Genomic DNA, 8228 nt, shown 5'->3' with positions numbered 1-8228 from the left:
TCCTTCGCATAAATCGACATCATCATAAGTATCAAAAGATAGCTCTTCAAATGGCGGGTCAAGCATTGTTGCACAAAACAAAAACGTGCACGATGGCACGACAGATCAACATTTTACTAGCCTATTACATGACTCAGTGAGCCCAAAGGATCAAGTGTTTTCATAAGTTCAAATATTTGAGCCGCCCAGCTGATCAATCTTCCTGGTCTTGACGACTTGAAGCTTCTGGATCATCCTTTTCCGGTTCTTCGTCCTCCGCCGTCTGGAAGTTGGGTGATGACCAATCAATGCCACACAAAGCTTGGAATTCAGCTTCATCATCTATAAGGTCGGACGGATCAACCTTAGGGGCGAAAGTATGCTTACGGATTGGAGGAATCAGATCCATCACTTTATAAGCCGGCATGGGCATCTTCTGGTTTTCTGCATCATAAGCCGGTTGATATTTTGAGAGAGTCGTTTCATTAGCAATCAGAGTCGCCAGAGGGCGTATCTCTTTAACACAAGCAGCGAAGTCTTTCTAGTCAAAAGAAGTGCCATCTTCTTTCAAGCTTGGATACCCAGTGGCTATCTCAGCCGGGTCTAGTTCTGGTAGCCATGCCTTAGCACGGCTCAAGGCCGTCACTTCACCAGCTCTTGCACATGACCGTTTTATCTCTTGAATCCTCGCAGGCAGAATTGACAATTTCTTCAACACGTCACTCAACAGATTGGGTCCTTGATTGGTTGGAGATATCGTGGCTAGCATGCGCTGAGTTCCGGTATATAGCTGTTCAACAAGCGTATATACGGCTTTAAGTTTCACCAGCATGTCTTGACTAAGATTGCTGCTCCTTGAACCTGTATAACAATTGTGGAGTGGTCAATGGCAGTTTACGATATAAAAAGAAGAGATTCAATTTTGATGCCGATGAGGCGGCTCACCAAAGATAGCATAAACCATCTGGGATACACGGTGTTTTAAACCGGTCAGCTCAGTTGTCACCTCTTGAAGAGCCGCCTCCGCTTTTTCAGCCCGTTACGTTAAAGCAGTTTTTTCTTCAGCCCAGGCGTTCTTTTCAGCCTCAAAATCAGTCTTCAGCTTCTCCGTTTCAGCCATGCTAAATTGGAATTTTTTAATCGGCTTTCCGGGTTTCAGATTCTTGATTCTTCAGCCGGGTCTTGGCATCATCCAGTTGAGATTGAAGTTCGGCAGTGGCGTTCTGTACAAGCACAGATTTGCAATCACATTCATATCCGGGTATAAGAATATATGTCCTGAGCCTTTTGCAAGCAATAATACTTGGCAATTGGGGGCTAATGCGTACCAAAAAATTCTTCTCACAACGAAATATCTGGCTAAGTCCCAAGCACTTTGCAAGCAAGAGTACTTAGCACTTGGGGGCTAATGCATATTTGCTCGTGTTTCATTACTATTTTATGATGACTCGGTTGTGCCACAGACAACCACAGCCGGCTCATGGGGGTTACACAAGTAAGTTTTGATCTTTAAGCAATGATAAGTACCAGTTCATTCATGCTGATTAAACCGGCCCTTGGGGGCTACGGATGCAATGTTGATCATTAAAATCCGGCTTAACGCTGAAAGTGAAAGACGGTTTTTGAAGGATTTTTTATCACAGATGCTTTATACTCATTGCTATTCTAAGTCTACAGCCTATTCTATTCTATTATACACAGTAGACTTGGGGGCTAACAGGATATGCATAACTTATTTAAGCCGGAATTCATACCTCATATTTCTGGTGCATCTGTTTCACCATATCAATCTCAAGATCGCGGCTGGTATGAACTTGGTTAAGATAACCAGAGAATACTTCGCTAACGCTCAGCTGAGAGTAATCGGCAATGTCAAATCTCACTTTCCGCCTTTCAACGAACTCGTCTTTGGTGGAGTGCTTGGCCAGGACGGTAGGTTGCCCCGGTTCTCTGAAGCTGGTGCCAGTAATCATAACATCTTCACCATGCTCTTGTGACGGCTTAAGTGGGCTCGAGGATTTGGTGTGCAAAGGATTGATATCTGTATGATCATGGGAGAGATCAGGAATTTCTGGAGGGGCTTCATGAGCCGGTTATTCCGGTTGTTTTTTAGAAGCGTCTGATGCTGGGACTTGCTACTCCGATTCATGGACTTTAGGATCTTCACCCGGCTTGGTCACCTTTGCCTTTTTACTAGGCTTTGCTTGACCACTGCACGGTTTTATGACAAGTCATTATAAGTATAAGAGTATAGGAAGTTGAAAATACAAAGTAATTGTTGTTACCAGGGGCAGTTTTGAAAGCCGACATCTGGGTTTGGGATGAGTCACCGGAAGAAGAGGGGGAAGCCTCCTGATAATTTGAATCAAAAGAATTAACTGGCTGGCAAATGTGACCCGCCAGTGGGTAAAAAGAGTTTAAGTTTGGAAGGACCTCATTTCGGCATTTCCGCGGAACTGGAGTATTTGGTAAGCCGGAGGATAACTCTTCACCTCCGCTGGTCCGAGTCTGTCGCCGATTTTCGTGCTGCTGTTGCTTCAAAAGAAAGTGGGGATCCAAATGAGGTAAGGGGTGTGAAAAGCTTATTTTCCGGGTTACCCGTCGAAATTTCTGTCTTGGCAAAGGCTCTGAGTCGGAGGAAATAATCATTACCTCTTCTTCAACTGCTTGGCTGGCCCCCGGGTCATCCTGACAATAATCAATGTCAATAAGATAATTGAAAAAGGATCCAAGGGAGTCAAGGGCTACCTCCGACTCAGAATTGTCGTCTAGTTCAAACATACTGGAAGCACTTGGTTTTTTCTTGTTTTTCTTGGCAGTCTTCTTGGCGGCTTTCTTGGCAGCCCTGGCCTTTTTGGCAGCTTCATGATCATATTGCTTTTTTCCAAAAATCAGATTCAGCATGTGAAAGTTATCAGAGTTGAGTTAAGAGAATATTCGAATAATGAGGTAAAAGTAAGGGATTTAGAGACTCACATCTGGTGGCGGGTTAAGTTTGCAGAAAGGGTTCAGACCCACTTTGCTGCAATCTTCCAATTCTTCATTTAGAAGGGTCTTTGTCATTTCATTGATTGCTTCGTCAGTTAAACACACAGAGCTATGGCACAGTGGATCCTTTATACCACCCGTGTAAGTACACATTAAGCCGGATCGGCGACTCAAGGGTATGATCCGCCATGAAACCCAGCACCGAACCAAGTCAATGCCAGTTAACCCATTTCCCAGCAGAGCTTTGACCTTCGCAATGGTGGGGGCAAGCTTTTTACGTCTAGCAGCAGTAAGATTTTCAGGAAGACGATGATGTGGGTCGAGACGTTGAGCACGATAACCCGGCAGTGGATTCTCATCAGCCGGAGAGGTATCTTTGCAGTAAAACCATGTCTGGTTCCAATCTTTAGGGTGACTCGGCAGGCGAGCATAAGGGAAGATAGCATCTCTTCATCGTTGAATTGAGATTGCACCAAGTTCCAAGCTGGGTCTGTTTGTAAACTCATTTTGGCGGTTCAGATAAAAATATTCTCTAAAGAGTTCAACACTGGGTTCCTCTTGAAGGTATACTTCGCAGAAAACTTGAAAATTGCAAATGTTTGACACGGAATTGGGTCCGATGTCTTGACGATGGAGTTGGAAGAAGTGTAGAACGTCTCAGAATTTTTTTGATCTGGTCGGAGAGAAGGCCCAGTTCATGTGATCGGTGAAAACGACAACTTCACCATCCTTTGGGTGAGGTTTTTCTTCGCTTGGTTTGGGGGCGCGCCAATGCATGACATCTTTTGCTGGTAAGAAGCTAATCTTGACAAAGTCTTTGAGTGTGTTCTCAGTGACAATTGCGGGAACCCGATTGCATGAGGTGACTGTCTTCGGCGGCATTGTGAAGGAAGAAGCCTAAAAGAAATAAAATTTTGCCATTTTAAGTTGAGTCATTAAGCCAGAAGTAAACACTACAACATATATTCAGATTGGCGGCTTAAGAGGGGCCTAATGATATATGGATAGTTACAAACTGGTGATGTAAGCCGGTGATTTAAGCCGCCATGACAGCAATGGTATTCAAGATCTATCAAGAGCGAATTCTGTCAAGTGTTGAAACAAACAAGTTTCACAGATTGAGGCTAGGATTTCGGATCTGCAACACTTCGGATAATGGAAAATATTTTTGACCTAAATTATAGTGTTCGAGCAGTTCATATGTTCAGATTGGTTATTTCTTATGCGACGGAGAGGGTTTATTAACAAAAACAAGTATCACGACTGCCGCTGTATATAAGGAGTGTTAGGTTTGAATCACTCACAAGTTACAGCGAAGAACAAGGGATGAACTCCGACGAACTTGCAGGAAACCCTAAACGCGATCTAAAGGAAAGGGAAGGAGAAGTACTTACTGGGTCCACTAGATGATGGAGAGGTGCCGCAGCTATTCAGATCCCGTTCAGGTCGATGCAGCGGCCGAGGTCAAGGAAAACGATGAGCTTCGTGGCGGCGGCAGTGCTCAGACGAGCAGATGCGTCACAAAGAGAGGTGGAAGACGAAGAAGGAAAGAGAGGAAAATGGAAAGAGGACTGCCTGACCCTATTTATAAGGAGAAGGGTAACAGGCGGGCATGAAAAACGAGGAGGCCAAAGAATGGTTATCCAATTAGTCAGACGCCTCGATTTTCAGGAGATTATTAAAAGATAAGGATCTGTTGGAAGATACGCTGGGTATTGTGCAAAATGAATGATAGATGACGTCATGGCGGTTTCCCGTAATTCTAGGAGATGACGTCATGGCGGGTTACAATATCTTGCGAGGATAAGCGAAGAAGGTTTTTCTAAGTGTTGAAGATTAACATGAACAAGTTCAAATCAACCTAGGGCCTAATGTTGGGGATATAACTATTGGGTTAACCTGCCCAGGAGGGGCCGGGTTAAGCCATGTCGATTTATCAAGATGAAGCTCATAAAGATGTTTAAGATGGTGGTTCACTATGAAGGTTCGTTTAAAGGCCCAGAGCCGAGAGGTGGCTTAAAGCCCATAAGTGTAAACCGCCATGTATGTATGACTTGTATTGTAAGGCATGTATATTTGGCAACCGAGCCGGACACATTGTTATGAGCCGGCTGGGACTCTGTAAGCCGCCGGGCGTCGACCTGTGTATATAAAGGGACGACCCGACGGCGACTTAGGGCGAGAGACAACAGATCGAAAGCTAGGTCAAGCGTATTCGCTCCCAAGTAATCGAAACACAAGTAATACCACCTCAAATTGGATTAGGCCTTTACCTTCACAGCAAGGGGCCGAACCAATATAAACTCCTGTGTCCTTTGTCCCGTTTAACCCCTTTAAGCTAACCTAGTGCGATGGCTCCAGGACTATGTCCTTACCCTAGGACATCTGCCATGACAATTCCACGATAGGTTCCGCTATTGGTTATTGACCGGAGAGGTGTCTCAGTCATGTCTACATAGTTCTCGAACCCATAGGGTCCGCATCCTTAAAGTTCGATGACGATTTGTATTATATGAGTTATGTGATTTGGTGACCGAATGTTTTTTGGAGTCCTGGATGAGATCGCGGACATGACGAGGAGTCTCGAAATGGTTGAGAGGTAAAGATTGATATATTGGATGATAGTATTCGGACACCGGAAGTGTTCCGGAATGTATCGGGTACATATCGGAGTACCGGGTGGGTTACCGGAACCCCCCGGGGGAAGATATGGGCCATATGGGCCTTAGGAGGAAGCACACCAGCCCACATAGGTGTGACGCCCCCGATTTGACCGTACACTAATCATGCACGCAAATGTGTACGATCAAGATCAGGGACTCACGGGAAGATATCACAACACAACTCTACAACATAAATAAGTCATACAAGCATCATAATACAAGCCAGGGGCCTCGAGGGCTCGAATACAAGTGCTCGATCATAGATGAGTCAGCGGAAGCATCAATATCTGAGTACAGACATAAGTTAAACAAGTTTGCCTTAAGAAGGCTAGCACAAAAGTAGCAACGATCGAAAAGGCAAGGCCTCCTGCCTGGGAGCTCCTAACTACTCCTCGAAGCCGAACTCCATGTAGAATCATCCTCGGGATCTCTAATTCCTGGACTCCAGCATCTGGTTGCGACAACCAGGTATAGAAAGGGGAAAAGAGGGAGAAAAGCAACCGTGAGTACTCATCCAAAGTACTCGCAAGCAAGGAGCTACACTACATATGCATGGGTATATGTGTAAAGGGCCATATCGGTGGACTGAACTGCAGAATGCCAGAATAAGAGGGGGGTAGCTAGTCCTGTCGAAGACTACGCTTCTGGTAGCCTCCATCTTGCAGCATGTAGAAGAGAGTAGATTGGAGTCCTCCAAGTAGCATCACATAGCATAATCCTACCCGGCGATCCCCTCCTCGTCGCCCTGTTAGAGAGCGGTCACCGGGTTGTATCTGGCACTTGGAAGGGTGGGTTTTATTAAGTATCCAGTTCTAGTTGTCATAAGGTCAAGGTACAACTACGGGTCGTCCTTTTACCGAGGGACACGGCTATTCGAATAGATAAACTTCCCTGCAGGGGTGCACCACATAACCCAACACGCTCGATCCCATTTGGCCGGACACACTTTTCTGGGTTATGACCGGCCTCGGAAGATCAACACGTCGCAGCCCCACCTAGGCACAACAGAGAGGTCAACACGCCGGTCTAAATCCTATGGCGCAGGGGTCTGGGCCCATCGCCCATTGCACACCTGCACGTTGCGAACGCGGCCGGAAGCAGACCTAGCCTAGTGGCGTTCCAGTCCAATCCGGCGCGCGCCACTCAGTCGCTGACGTCACGAAGGCTTCGGCTGATACCACGATGTCGAGTGCCCATAACTGTTCCCGCGTAGTTGGTTAGTGCGTATAGATCAAATGGCGAGACTCAGATCAAATACCAAGATCTCGTTAAGCGTGTTAAGTATCCGCGAACGTCGACCAGGGCCAGACCCACCTCTCTCCTAGGTGGTCTCAACCTGCCCTGTCGCTCCGCCACAAAGTAACAGTCGGGGGCCGTCAGGAACCCAGGCCCACCTCTACCGGGATGGAGCCACCTGTCCTTTCAGCCCCCTCATCAGAATCACTTGCGGGTACTCCTCGAGCCGACCCGACTTTAGTCACCACATGTATCATGTATAAAGTATATAGTATATACCCGTGATCACCTCCCGAAGTGATCACGGCCCAGTAGTATAGCATGGCAGACGGACAAGAGTGTAGGGCCATTGATGGAACACTAGCATCCTATACTAAGCAGTAGGATAGCAGGTAAGGGTAACAACTGTAGCAACAATGACAGGCTATGCATCAGGATAGGATTAACAGAAAGCAGTAACATGCTACACTACTCTAATGCAAGCAGTATAGAGAAGAATAGGCGATATCTAGTGATCAAGGGGGGGGCTTGCCTGGTTGCTCTGGCAAGTAGGGGTCGTTAACTCCGTAGTCAAACCGGGGGTCGCCGGTAGTCTCGGGGTCTACCGGAAAGAAGTAACAGAGGGGGAACACAATAAATAACAGAGCAATCAAAGCAACACAAAGCGTAACATGACAATACGCGGTGCTAGGTGTGCCCTAACGCGGTAGTAGGTGATACCGACGAATGGGGGAAACATCCGGGAAGGTATTCCCGGTGTTTCGCGTTTTCGGACAGATGAACCGGAGGTGAAATGTTACAGGTTCACTATGCTAGGGATGCGTGGCGGACGAACGGGCTGCGTATCTGGATTCGTCTCGTCGTTCTGAGCAACTTTCATGTACAAAGTATTTTCATCCGAGCTACGGTTTATTTTATATGAATTTTAAAAGATTTAAATTAATTTTAGCATTTATTTAATTCATTTAATACAACATTATCCAGAACAGTGCATGCTGACATCATCATGACATCAGCAGTCAACAGGGCGTTGACTGGGTCAAACTAACGTGCGGGTCCCGCATGTCATACACTGCTTAGTTTAATTTGGGTTTAGCTAATTAATTACTGTTTAATTAAATTAACTAATTAATTAGATTAATTTAAACATGATTAATTAACTTAATTAATTTAGTGCGTTAATTAATTAAATTTATTATTTATTATTATTATTTATTATTATTTTTTCTTTTCGTTCTGGGGCACTGGGGCCCTTTTGCAGTGACACAGCCGGACATGTCCGCGCGGTGCCCTTTGGGGACCGGACATGTCCGGGCACTGTGCGGGCGCGGGGCGAGCGGGCGCTGGGGCACGGGAGCAGAG

This window comes from Triticum aestivum, chromosome 1D (assembly GCF_018294505.1).
Source record: "Triticum aestivum cultivar Chinese Spring chromosome 1D, IWGSC CS RefSeq v2.1, whole genome shotgun sequence".
Taxonomy (NCBI): domain Eukaryota; kingdom Viridiplantae; phylum Streptophyta; class Magnoliopsida; order Poales; family Poaceae; genus Triticum; species Triticum aestivum.
This window is presented reverse-complemented; position numbering follows the sequence as displayed.